At 37.6% G+C, this 14380-nt stretch overlaps 1 long non-coding RNA gene across 2 annotated transcripts in view; it reads right to left on the reverse strand.

Annotated features, from left to right (window-relative positions):
• The window catches only part of LOC103585623, an 80362-nt gene that overhangs the window by 65531 nt on the left and 451 nt on the right, over positions 1–14380 (reverse strand). Inside the window, exon 2 of one of the 2 annotated variants that reach the window (XR_550088.1) lies at positions 13177–13368. The exons of the other annotated variant lie outside the window; for it this stretch is intronic. This is a non-coding gene — a long non-coding RNA (uncharacterized LOC103585623). The remainder of the gene's footprint in view (positions 1–13176; positions 13369–14380) is intronic. 2 annotated transcript variants of the gene reach the window in all.

A 14380-nucleotide genomic window follows, 5' to 3' on the forward strand; every position in this document is an offset into this window, starting at 1 on the left:
GGGGGGGGGGGGGACACCTTTTTTTTTTTTTAAAAAAAAAAACAAGAATGCCAAGACAATTTGTATTAGTCTACTTCTTTTGCTTATAAAAAAAATACCTGGAACTGGGTAATTTATAAGAAAATGAAATTTACTGCTTACAGTTTCTGAGGCTGGGAAGTCCAAAGTCCAGGGAACACAGCTGGTGAAAATCTTTGTGGTGGCAACAGTGACAGCAGGGTATCACACTGCGAAAATGGTGTAGCAGCGAGAGACTAACCTTATCATTCACTCTCCTTTTAAAGCCCTCCAAACCATGCCTATGACCACCATTTTTAAACCATTCACTACAGCATGGTCCCACAATCCAATCACTTCTTCAAGGCTCTACTTTTCAACTACCATAATAGGATTTCCCACCCTCTTAACCCTGTCACAGTGGGGGTCAAGTTTGGGGGCAGACACTCAATCCAAGGCAGAATTTGAGGAAAAAGAACAGTATTTTCGCAAATGAAGCTAGGACAAGTGCATATCTATATGCAAAACATGAAGTTGTACCCCTTCCTTAGACCATATACCAAAAAATGAACTCAACCTTGGTCACAGACCTATAGGTAAGAGCTTAAACTAGAAAATTCTTAGAAGAAAACATAGGAGTAATCTTCATGACCTTGAGTTAGGCAATGGTTTCTCAGATAAAATACCAAAAGTACAATCAACAAAGAAAAAATAGATAAACTGGATTTCATTAAAATTAAAACCTTTTGTGCAAATGATGCCATCAAGAAAGCAAAACGACAACCCCAAAATAGAAAATATACATCTGATAAGGGCCTTGTATTTACAATACATAGAGAACTCTTACAACTTAATAATAAAAAAATAAATAACCCACTTTTTAAAATAAGCAAAGGATGCGAGTAATTATTTCTCTCAAGAAGACACACAAATGGCCAAAGAGCACATGAAAAGATATCAACATCATTAGCTATCAGGGAAATGCAAATCGAATCAATGAGATATCACTGCATACTCCTTAGGATAGCTATTATTGAGACAGACAATAACAAGCTTGAATAGGATGTGGAGAAACTGGAAACTTCGCACCTTCCAGGTGGAAATGTAAAATGGTGCAGCAGCTACTTTGAAAAACAGTTTGATAGTTCCTCAAAATGTTAAACATGGAGTTATCTGTATGACCCAGCAATTCCACCTCTGGGTATATACCCAAGAGAAATAAAAAAGTATACAAACAAGAACTTGTGCATGAAAGTTCGTGACAGCATTACTTATTAAAGCCAAAAAATGGAAACAATCCAAATGCCCATTACCTGAAAAGTGGATAAATAAAACGTGGTATATCTGTATAATGGAATATCATTAGACCATAAAAAGGAATGAAGTAATGATACATGCCACGCCATGAATAAACCTTGAAAATATTATGCTAAGTGAAATAAGCCAGTCACAAAAGACTATATAGTGTATGACTCCACTTGAAATATCCACAATAGGCAAATCTATAGAGAAGAAAGTAGGTGTAGATAAGTGGTTGCTCGGGAATTTGGGGTGGGGGGGCATGTGGAGGAATGGGGTATGACTGCTAATGAGTATGGGGTTTCTTTCTGGAGTGACAAACATGTCCTAAAGTTAGGTTGTGGCGATAGCTGCATTAATCCATGAATATACTAAAAGGCCTGTGAATTGTATACTTCAAATGACTGAATTGCAATGGTATGTGAATTATATCTCAATAAAGCTGTTAAAAAATTCTTAGCCCCCTAATAATACTTGTGACACATTCTGATATTTTTAATTTCATGCCATTTAAAAATACAGCACAAGTTGTGATCTCCTAAATTCATTCTACAATCCACTAATGGGTGATTGACAATCTGAAAAACCATAGAGTCATATAACACATATGACACCCACCATCTCCTACTATCAGGATTAATCCCCACCACACCTCACATCCCTGCTTACTTCAGTTACCAGAAAGGGCCCAACTCTCCCTGGCCATCTATTACTCCCTGAATTCTCACTGCTATACTGCTGTGTACATTCTGCAGTTTACCCAATTCCTCAACTCTCCGAGTTCCTTTAGTTGGCCTTCTTAAATTCCTAATCTGTGATAAGCAAACTTAGCCAATTATACCTTTAACATTTTTTATTGTTACCTTTTCCCCTCCAATTCTCCTTCATTCATTGAGGACATCAGCAACTGGCTCACAGTTATGTATCCTTACTAATCTCACCATTTGCTGACTTCACCATTCTTAACAGATTGACCCTTTTAATACTTCAGCCTCTTCAATTCATTGGGCTCTTCACGTCAACCGGCTTGTCCCTCAATTCCACCTCAGCAGCTGGACATCATCCTGGGCATTATCAATGCTAGTAACTTATTCCTGTGAAATCTCTTTCAGGCATCCCACTCTGACCATGGCATTCAATCCTTCAAGTTCACTTAGTCAACCTCCCTGAAATAATTCTGACTGAAATGTCCACCACATTGATGCTACCACTTCCTTACTATCCATCTTGACTTCATCTCCTTTCCTGTCCATGTTAGAGTTCATGATTCATCATCACTCCTCTAAGCACTCGTGTATTAGACCGTTTTGTGTTGCTGTAACAGAATATCTGAAACTGGGTAATTTATAAAGAAGAGAGGTTTATTTGCTTACAATTCTTGGACAGCTGCATTTGGTGCAGTCCTCAGGCTGCTTCTACTCACATGGAAAGCGGCAGGCAGCCAGCAGGTACAAGCAGATCACATGATGATCAGAGGCAAGAGAAAGATTGAGGAGGTGCCAGGGTCTTTTTAAACAAACAGCTCTCCTGGGAACTAATGAAGCAAGAACTCGCTCACTACAACCCACACCCCCAGGGAGAGCATTAATCTATTCAGGAGGGATCCACCCCCATGACTCAAACAGCTTCCGACACTGCCACATTGGGGATCAGATTTCCTGGTGTTTTGGGGGGACAACACATCCAAACTCCATCAACTCCCTTTTTTTAAAAAAGCCCTCATTTCCCTTGTCCTCCTTTCCTTCTTTTGTACTGACTTCGTGTGATGGTCAGTTTTATGTGTCAACTTGGCAAGGCTGTGGTACCCAATTTTCAATCACACATTAACGAGGTATTATTGTGAAGGTCGGAGTATTTAGTAGATGTGGTTAATATCTACAGCCAGTGGACTTTAAGTACAGAAGATTATCCTTGACAATGTAGGTTGGCTTCATCCAGTTAGCTGAAAGACTGTAAGAGCAAAACCAGGTTTCCCTAAGGAAGATGAAATTCTGCCTCAAGCTGCAGCATTAGCTCTTGCCCAAGAGTTTCCTGCCTGCCTGTCCTACAGATTTCAGACTTGCCAGCGCTGACAAAAAGCAAATTCCTTGAAATCTCAGTCTATCAGTCAATCAGTTTATCTCTCTCTCTCTCCTACTGCTTCTGTTTCTCTTGAGGACTCTGATAACACCTGGCAAAATCTCACACTGGATAAATCCAACAATCTGCCTTGTCTGTGTTTATATCTAATCAGTTAATTAATGCTGAGGGCGGGGATGAAACTGTGAAACCAGACTGACTGATATCACTTTAAATCCAAGGTTTCAGACCTCAAATGAACAATCAATACTTCCTGGAAAACTGCTTTAAACTCCCCACACTCCATCCCCCTCTGCCAATATGAACCTCATACTTCATTGAGAACACAGAAACCACAAGAGAAGATGAAAGCTAGGAGGATAAGCTTTCATCTTCCAACCACTAAACTTCCTTGTAAGGGCTCACAACTTTTCTGCATCCCCTCCTGATTCATGGAAAGTACCTCTCTTCTAAACAACAGCCAAACTCTCTACCTGTGCTCTGCATCCTCTTTCCTGCATATTCTCATTTTCACTCTCATTTTCTGGACCCTACATTTTCCTTTATCTACCAACCCATTTCTTTGTTCCACTTCAGAGCTAATCTTGAAAAACTTGTCTATACCCACTGTGTCTGCACTTGTTCTATACCCACTGTGTCTTCACTTGTTCATTCTCAATCCTTTAAAAATTTTTTCATTCATTTTAACCAACTTCAATTTGGTTTCTTTCTCCCCACTTTAATAAAACTGCTCATAAGATCACCAACAACTTCCCACATTATCTCTCTGTGCCTGTTTTCCTCACCTATGAGAATAACAGTGTCTAACTTGTAGGATTGTTGTGTGATGTTCACATGACTATCTTAGTTTGTTTTGTGTCACTATAACAGTATCGAATACCCGAGGCTGGGTAATTAATAGTGAAAAGGTTTATCTGGCTTACAATTCTGGTGGCTGGAAAGTCCAAGATTGGGCAGCTGCATCTACAGAAGAAGGCTTCATGCAGTTTCTACTCATGGTGGGAAGTGGAAGGGAAGCGGGCAAATATGCAAAGAGATACGGCAAGAGAGGAAGAAAGAGAACCCAAGGAAGCCAGACTCCTCTTGGGAGGCTTCATGCAGTTTCTACTCATGGTGGGAAGTGGAAGGGAAGCGGGCAAATATGCAAAGAAATCACACGGCAAGAGAGGAAGAAAGAGAACCCAAGGAAGCCAGACTCCTCTTGGGAAACTAATCCATGAACTGAACATCTCCCACTAGGCCCTACCTCCTAAAACTGCCACACAGGGAATCAAATTTCAACATGAGTTTTGGCAGAAGCAAACCACATCCAAACACTAGCAATGACTTAACATATGTAAAGCACTAAAACAGTACCTGGTATATAATAAGCAATGAATAAGTACTAGCTATTATATCAGGATATTTTGAATTCTTATTTTCCCTGTGTTCTGATTTTTGTTTCTAGCTTAAACAACAAGTGTGAATCCTTGAGTAGCAAACTGCCTCAGCATTTTTAGGGGGAAGAGAGGTGGGAAGAGACAGAAAATAAACTATGTAATCACCACTAATCAATGAGATTGCTACTGAATTTCATACAAGTATCTTCAATCAACTATCATGTCATAAGGATGAGCTACTGCAAACCCAACAGCTAAATCAAACTCACACCCCTCCACCTCTTCACCTACCCCCACGCTTTCCTGACTTGATTTTGTCAATATCATTTTTCCAAGCATAACACCTTCTTATCTGCATTCGTTCACTTCTCACTTCTATATATCTTGACCTCTACCTTGACTGTATGCTCTCTGACAGCAGACTGTTATATTTCTGGGAATTGCCTCTGGGTGCTATGTACCTAGAAAGCAGTCTATATTTACTATCAAATAAAAGACAAGGAAGTTAATTACTAATCCTGCACTCACCATCTAATGATCACCAACTTGTCCATTTAACATTTTGAAAACTACAATTCATTTCAAATTTATTTACATTAACTTTAGAGAGAAAACTTCACACTACTCTACTTCCATAATTTCTCCCCAATTTCACTATTATTTATGTCTTTCTTTTTTTTTTTTAAAGGTGACCGGTAAGCGGATCTTATAACCACTCTCCCAAGTGAGCCACGGGCTGGCCTGTTATTTATGTCCTTTAAACACTCAGCAGATATACAGATACTTCAGTTCTTGTTTTACATATTATTGAGGAAAACTATAATCTTTTAAAAATCACTGATACCCATGCAAAAGACACAAAAAAAAGACTGGCATGATTTATAACTGAAAAATAAAAAATTCAACTACAGGGCTGGCCTGTGGCTCGCTTGGGAGAGTGTGGTGCTGATAACACCAAGGCCAAGGGTTCGGATCCCTATATAGGGATGGCCTGTTAGCTCACTTGGACAGCGTGCTGCTGACAACACCAAGTCACGGGTTAAGATCCCCTTAACGGTCATCTTTAAAAAAAAAAAAAATTCGACTACAAAACTACTAGAAACAATAAGAATTCAAAAGGGCTTATTATTTAATATACAAAATATTAACTAATACTCAAAACACAGCTTTCTTATATATAACCAGATTGAGGATAAAATGGAAGAAAAGATGCCATTTCCAACAGAAAAACTTAAATATATAAATAGCAAAAAAAACTTTAAAATGCTATTCGAAACACCAAAAGAGACTGGAACAAATGAAAAGGTTAAGTTTTCCATATTCTTGAATAGAAGGACCCAATATCATACAGCTGACAATTTTCCTATAAATATGAAGAAATCTTAATGGTAAATTGAATCTATGTAACAGAAATCAATCACAGTGGAGGTAGGGGAGAAAATCAACTTGTAAAGGCTATGAGAAAACTTTCTGGGTGATTTTAATGTTCTATATCTTGATCTGGGGGTTACACAAGTATATACATAGGAAAACTTTTACTGGGCTGTACATGCAATGTGTATGCATCTTACGGTATATAAGTTTTACCCCAATAAAACAAAAGAATTAAGTGATTCCAACAGAAATGACAACAGGATTGGCAGAAGACAGATAGGGTCTAGACTAGATAGGTTGATTCTAAAAGTTCATATAAAATAAACAAGGTAGAATCCAGAAAAAAATTCTGAAAAAGAGAAGAAATGAAAGGGAATTACGCCTAACAGAAAACACAGTATAAATATAAACTACAATAATTGAAAGAGGATGGCCTGGTTCCACAATGGGCAGAGGGGCCAATGGAACAGAAATGGTCCCAAATACACATGGAAATTCAGTAAATGATGAAGGTAGCATTTTAAATCAGTAAAACAATGATGGATTATTTAACAAATGATATTGGAATAACTAGATGGTTACTGCATGAAAAACATAAGGTTGAATACATAAATAATATTTTACCCCTAGCAAGGCAAACAGCAAATTGAGAAAAAATATTTCCAAAAATAGCATGAAGTTAATTTCCCTAATGTAAAATACATCCTACATATCTAAGAAAATGAGCAACAAAGCAATAGAAAAATAGGAAAAGGAGAGTTCACAAGAAAGAAAATATTAACTACCCTTAAAAGATGAAAGATGTTTAATCTCCACTCATAAGGATGACAAGGAAAGAAGCAGGCATCCTTACACAGTGTTGGTGGAACAGAAGCTGAACAATCTCTACAGGCTGCATTTGGGTAATATACATCAAAATTACAAAGGCACAACACTCTGACTTAGCAATTCCACCTGTGGAAATTTGTTCCGTACATTTCTATACAAATATGAAATGATATATGCACTATGTAATCCACCACATGGCTTCTGATAGCAAAACACTGAAAACAACCTAAATGTACATCAAAAAGAGCTAGTTAAATAAATGGTACACCTGTACAATGAAGTTATAAACTGAATGTTTAGGTCCCACCAAATTCATATGTTGACCTAACCTCCAACGTGATGGTATGGAAAGTGAGACCTTTGGGAGGTAATTAAGTTTAGATGAGGTCATGAGGATGGGGTCTCCGTTATGGGATTAGTGTCCTTATAAGAAGAGAAAGAAACCAGAGCTCCCTTGTGCCATGTTAGGACACAAAAAGGTAGCCTTCTGCAAACCAGGAAGAGGGCCCTCACCAGGGAATCAAATTGGTCAGTTCTTTGATCTTGAACTTCCCAGCCTCTAGAGCTGTGAGAAATAAACGTCCATTGTTTAAGCCACTCAATGTATTTTGTTATAGAAGCCCAAAAGGATTAAGATAAATGGAATACCATAAAGCTGTTAAAAGAAAAAAAAGCATACTATTTACATAGTAATATGACATGAAATAATCCCTGAGCTATATTGTTAAAATTTTAGAAAGGCAAAGGGCAGTATATATGGTATGCAACAACTTAGATTTAAAAGAGGTGGGGTGGCATGGGCAGAGAAGATACATTACATATGTAAGACACACAGTTCCTCACTGGCAAGGCCAAAATCCATAAAGCTGTGAAATAATAAGTTTTAAAATAAGTTTAGTATAAACCTACTTGGTGGCAAAACCTGAGAAAAACTGGCATAAAACTTTATAATCTTTACTCATCCCACTAATGTGTCCGATTATGGGATGCTACCATCTCCTACAATTCCTCACTGGCAAGGCCAAAATCCATAAAGCTGTGAAATAATAAGTTTTAAAATAAGTTTAGTATAAACCTACATGGTGGCAAAACCTGAGAAAAACTGGCATAAAACTTTATAATCTTTACTCATCCCACTAATGTGTCCAATTATAGGATGCTACCATCTCCTACCAGGGATTTTGGATAATATGGTAGATGAACTACATTATCTTTCTACAATTCCAAAACGAAACACACAAAAAACCCTTAATTGTGAAAAATATCTGGACCAAAGGTTTTGGACAAGGGATTATACATCTGTATTTACCTGTGCATACATACACTATCTTTGGAATGAGTCACAGGAAACTTATCACTCATTCCAAGTAGAGGAACTTTGTGTCTGCGGAGTGGAAAAGAGACTATGTGTATCTTTTTAAATCTTTGAAATTTTTAATCAAAGTGAATGCACTACTACTTAGTCAAAATATAAATTAAATGTAAATAAAATAAAATTAAAACTTTTAAATCTCAATAGTAATAGATGAAGCCATATGCTTTGGGTTTTGTTTGTTTTGACTGAAAAGTGACTCCTTCTCAAGTCACAGGGAAATCTATACAGAGGTAGCTTTCTTTCATCTCACCTTTGGTTGACCCAAATGGCATCTGAGAGTCAGAGAGCCACCCTCTCTGGAGTAAGTCAGGAAATGGTGAGTTTCTACCCCACTAACAACTTTTAAGAAATAGCAACTTCCCAATGTTTTTGATGCCTCCTGCCAAGCAAAGCAGGTGTGTGTGGCTGTTTTTCTTTTCTACTATCCCCAGAAATATGGTGAGAGACAGGCTTGGGCCTCTCAGCACCAGGAAGCAGAGAAGCCCATATTTACCGATATTGGAGAAAGACTGAAGAAAGTTCTCCTAGCATAGATCTAGCCTTAAGTCTTCAGAGCTTCCATATAAAAGAGTTGAGGACTGCAGTTAGTATATGAGTAGCATCTTTTCTACTATCTGCTTTTCATACACTTATTTTCATATCCCGTTGTATTCTAAAATGAATTTGAGATGACTATAAGATTTGCTTTTTCTTATGATTTGGATTTTGACTAATCTGTACCACACTCTCAACTTTAACCTGAAATTGGAAAAGCAGGCATTTTGCTTTCCGCAGTTTATGAAGTGAGTATATTTTAAAAGAGAGGGCAAAGATGTAGATTTGGAAGTCCCCAAATGCTCCAATGGCAAAAGAAACTTCCAACGAAATATTTGTTTCCTCGTGTTAGGACATGAATGCACTTATGATGTTTGTCCTTATCTCCTATCAAGTTATACTCAGATCACTTAAGGGACATAATGACTTCTACTTCCTCTGGCTCCCACATCACTTAGTACCTGGATTGGTATAGAGTGGCTTCTCAATAAATACTGTCTGTATAAAACCAGTGTCTGTCCTCCCAGTGACTGTCCTCAAGAAGAAACAAGAAATTTAATGTACCATTATAACCACAGAAACATTAAACTTAAAAAACTTAGAAAAACATAGAAAAGATAATATTTTTAGGTCTATTAATAAATAATCTTCCTTATTTTTCTGGAGGCAGAAAATGCTCAAGGAATTGTTGTGGTTACCAGGTCTCTGACAAATGTGCAATCTTCAGAGTCAAAGATTCCATTAAGATTAAATTTAAAAGATGTGACAGCATTCCCTTTTCTTCAAGTGTGTTACACGATAAAGCTATTCTCAGCTCCCAGATTCCCACTCGTTTAGATATGGGTCAAAATAAAACTAGGGGGCCGGCCCATGGCTCCCTTGGAAGAGCGTGGTGCTGACAACACCAAGTCAGGGTTAGGATCCCCTCACCGGTCATCGTTTTAAAAATAAATAAAAATAAAACTAGGAAAGCTTAGGCAATTCTCTGCTGTGGGAAACGGTAAGAAATGGTGAAAACAAGTCTGTATCAGAGAATGTGGCAAATACTTTCCCCTCAATATTTGCTTTTGGAACATTTCCAAATTTTAAACCAAAGAGGATTACTGGTCCAAATGTTAAAATAAATCATCTCAGTCAATTCAGATTAGATGAGATGATCAAATTTTAAATAAACTGCTCAAAGATGCAGAGGAAAACAACTAGTATTATCACGGAGAATTAGAATGTATGGTGTACATCAAATTGGTTTTAAATTTATGTGGCATTTTGCATTTGTTCAAAGTTAAAAATAAGTGATAACAATAGCTAAAATTTCCTGAATACTTACATCTACAATTCCAGGCACAGTACCAGTGCCAAGCACTTTATATACAGTACCTGATTAAAACCTCACAGCCCTATGAGGTTATGAGCTAATATTATTCTCATCTGACAGATAATAAAACAGGACCAAATATGTTATATAACACGAACTAGCCTTCACAACATAGTTAGTTAGATTTGCAGCATGGATTGGAACTCAGGGCTGACCCTAAAGCTCAGGCTAGCAGTCACTATGAGGTATGTGTTCCTTAACTTTCCTAAGAATTAGCAGATTTTAACCAAATCTAATATACTACTAAAGGGTAACAGAAGACACAGACATCTACTATATTTGTGATATAACCCACCACCTTAATTAAAAGAATGGCAGCTAGTAAGTTTTCCAAAAGGCCACACACACACACACACACACACAGTTTTAAAAACTGGATTTCAATGAAATTTGGCCTGTCAAAGACATGCAGTGAGCTTTTGTTTGTTTGGGGAAGACCTCTCACACACCTTTTAAAAGAACATAAATTCACTGTTTAGATATGCCTTAAGTCCCATCCTTGATCAAAAGCTTCTTAGAAGCTAATCAATTCCTCATTTTCACATATTCCACAAAGTCTCTGAGAGCACTAAATCTCATTAGAAGGCATGGTGCTGTGGAATGAATAAAGTCTACCATTCAAAGAATCTCTAGCTTACAGTGAAGATTTTACTTGTTTTGTAAGTCTGGGTATTAGAGACAAAAATTAATTCTTAACAATTTTCTCTGCTTCCCCAAATCATAAAAGTCTAACTTTGATTGCTGTATTTGATCCAGGCTTCTGATTGCCACCCAAAAAAGGACTCTTTTTTTCCCAGTATGTTTTCTGAAGAACCACCTATCTGGGAAACAACCCTTCTATTTAAAAAAAAAAAAGAAAGAAAAAAGAAAAAAAAAAAGAGTTCTGACAGCCTCTCTTTACAAGTTTAAAGCCAAAACGGTTAAGCAACTTGCCTAAGGTTCCAGAGCTTGTTCAAGACAACATCCAGATGACAGAACTGAGAAGAGAACCTAGGTCTAATTCCTGGACAGTTCTAGTTCCATCTACTGCCCTGAATGATAGGACAATGCTTATTTCAATGCTCTTGTCATCCTTTAAGTAGTAAATTCTGTTGAATCAGAACTCATTTCTGAAATAAAAGTTCAAGTTAACCTGCATTAGAGTAAGAATGTAAAGCTTCTAAATTTTCAGGTAAAGAGCTCATGACTAAGACAATAAGCATCACAGCTCACTGAAATAGGCAAATGGTTCATCTCTAAAGCTATGTGGTTCTAATGACTTCCTTGCACTCCATGAATCAGAAAGGCTACTACCCATACCATTGACTTGACCAGAAACCTCTAGAGAGCTGGCATCTTAAGGTCACACATTGTTTTATACTTCTATACATGCAACAAAGCATCTCAACCATCTATATGACTCAAATATGTCAAAACTCAATTCACTGGCAAAAGAGACCAACAAGAAGCAGACTCATGTTCAACAACCTCTTAATTACCCCTCGAATAGTTTATGACTAGTCATTTAACAACAAATTACTTCAAGTTGTTTCACTGAGGATCTAGCATCCTCATTAGGTCATTTCCATAATATTAGGCATGGAGCAAATAGCTAAGATTCTAACCACATTAATTTTGGTACAATTTATTCTGACACTACTTCCTTTCCAAGTTGCACTCCCCCAAAGGGCTATGTTTTAGCCCTTTTCAAACTCACTAAAGGAACATATCTACTAACAGAATCAGCGCTATCTCTTCCTTTAAAACATAATTTAGAGTGGAATTCGGAGTGACTGCTAATGGGTATGGGGTTCCTTCTAGGGGTGATGACAATGTTCTGGAATTAGACAGTGGTAATTGATGCACAACTTTGTGACTATACTAAAAACCACTGAGATGTACACTCTAAGAGTGTGAATTTTAAGGTATGTGAATTAAATCTTAATAAAGCTGTTTTTTTTAAAACAGTGGTAATTGATGCACAACTTTGTGACTATACTAAAAACCACTGAGATGTACACTCTAAGAGTGTGAATTTTAAGGTATGTGAATTAAATCTTAATAAAGCTGTTTTTTTTTAAAAAAAACAAAACAAAACAGAATTTAGAAAACAACACAACTCTGGTTCTGCATATAGCCTGCCTGTGAGCTATTGCCAAAGGATTTTTATCAGTAACCCTTACTGGAATCTGACATACCTTAACTAGGTAAAGCAATAAAAGTTTGACGTCTCACGATTTTCATCCCTTACCTTAATAAAGTTTCATTTTCTTATTTCTTCATTTCTACTTTACATCAAATAATAATAAGTTCACCTCCAATTCTTTCATATCCAAAAGAAATGCTAAAATGTATTAAGTAGTGAATGGAAAAGAGGTGTAACTTGGATAGATCAATATTATTTTGAGTTTTTGGCCATATTTAGGCAAATAGTGTTAGTACAAATTAGCACTTAATATTAAACATTTCTAATAAACATTTCTGAAATGAAATATTTCTAGTAAAACATTTATGCAGCTTGTTTTCCTTTGTCCTACATTTCCTACTTAAAGGAGTCACCAAAAGCCTTTCAAATATTCACAAAAGGATAAATGTAATCATTTTACACCCCTACTAAAATACCACTATATATGTGTCTGTATGCATGCATGTACATATATGTATACACACACACCCCACAATCTACCTTACTTTATTAATCACATTAATAAATATTTAGGTAAGGTATTATTTTAGGATACTGAGTGGTCTAGAAGTGATTGCTAATGAAGTGATCCAAAAGTCCCTGTCATCATAAAAGATAATGTATATGAACTGATTATTTAGCCATCTGGAAATGACAGTTTGCGTGAAAGTTCATGGAGAACATTAAAAGTTGTCTTTTTTTAAATGCTTGATTTTAAATATTACCAATTATTAAGAGATTTTCATCAACCCAACTTTTATTGAACACTTACTATATTCCAGGCTAGGTGGTGGAGAAACAGATGCAACACAGGCCTGCCCTCAAGGAAGTCCCATTTTGATTGCTTGCTTTTGTCAGGCACAGCACTAAACATGTTCACTTACAGCATCTGACCTCCTAGGTTTAACGTTAATCACAGCTGGGGAATCTGAGGTAACCATTATAAATGACTGAGGCTGTAAGACTGGAAAAAATAAAATTTAGAAATAAACAAAAGCTGTTGCATATTAGGACTAAATTTAACTCTACTTCGTAATATAACATTACACTTGAACTTCTAGAGTTACTGCTAAAAAACAGTAAAATGACCCGAAGAATAACTACACCTTCCTTAACACACGTCACTTACATCATGGTCTCATTTAAAGACACATCCATTAAATTTCAGTCAAATCATCTTCTTCTATTAAAGAATATTTCTCTTTACCTTCAAACCTGTCCATTTGGGTACAGTACCGAATAGTTCCTGAATGAATGAATGAAATAAACAGATGTTCTAATCGCCAAGGAGGTACTTGCTGGATGCTTATCTCAAAACACAATGGACAGACCAGAATTCTACTGGAAAGACAATGAATTTCAGAAGTAAAAATAGCCACTGAACATTGTCTGATACCAGGTAGTCAACATCTTATTAAATTCACAATAAAAAAAGATAGGGAATTTTAAGAAATGAAAATGTGAAATGTTCATCACAGAACTTTAAAATGGACTTGGTTCTACCATCTCTGGATCGGGAACACAAGTGCATGACCAAGAGTTGGGAGGGTGGGGTGAAAAGTCAAAAGGTCACCACCGAGTGACCCTCAAGAGAAATGAGTGCCTTAAGATCTGGCCGAGCTTGATGGCCACCTCCCGCCCAAGACAGGGGCCTGGGCTCTCCTTCGCAGCCCAGAGCTAGAAGCCACCACAGCCTTTTTCGGCGCTGCTGCCTGCGTTCTCCCTGAACGTTAGCACAAAGAAACCATCGAGAAACAGAAGCCGGTCCCCGTGGGCGCCGGGAGGGCTAGGGGACCTGCCAACCGGCGCGCCCTCCCCGGCTCCCCGCCGCCCGGGGAAGCAGCCAGGGCGCGGCGGGCCGCGGAGGCGCCTCAGTCCCGATCTTCGCCGAAGTATTTTAGAACTTGCCTCCCGCCCCCCGCTCTATTTTCTCCTCTCGACGTGGGAGCGGGACCGCACGAGGAGGGCGCGCGAGG

This window comes from Galeopterus variegatus, unplaced genomic scaffold (assembly GCF_000696425.1).
Source record: "Galeopterus variegatus unplaced genomic scaffold, G_variegatus-3.0.2 Scaffold258, whole genome shotgun sequence".
NCBI lineage: Eukaryota > Metazoa > Chordata > Mammalia > Dermoptera > Cynocephalidae > Galeopterus > Galeopterus variegatus.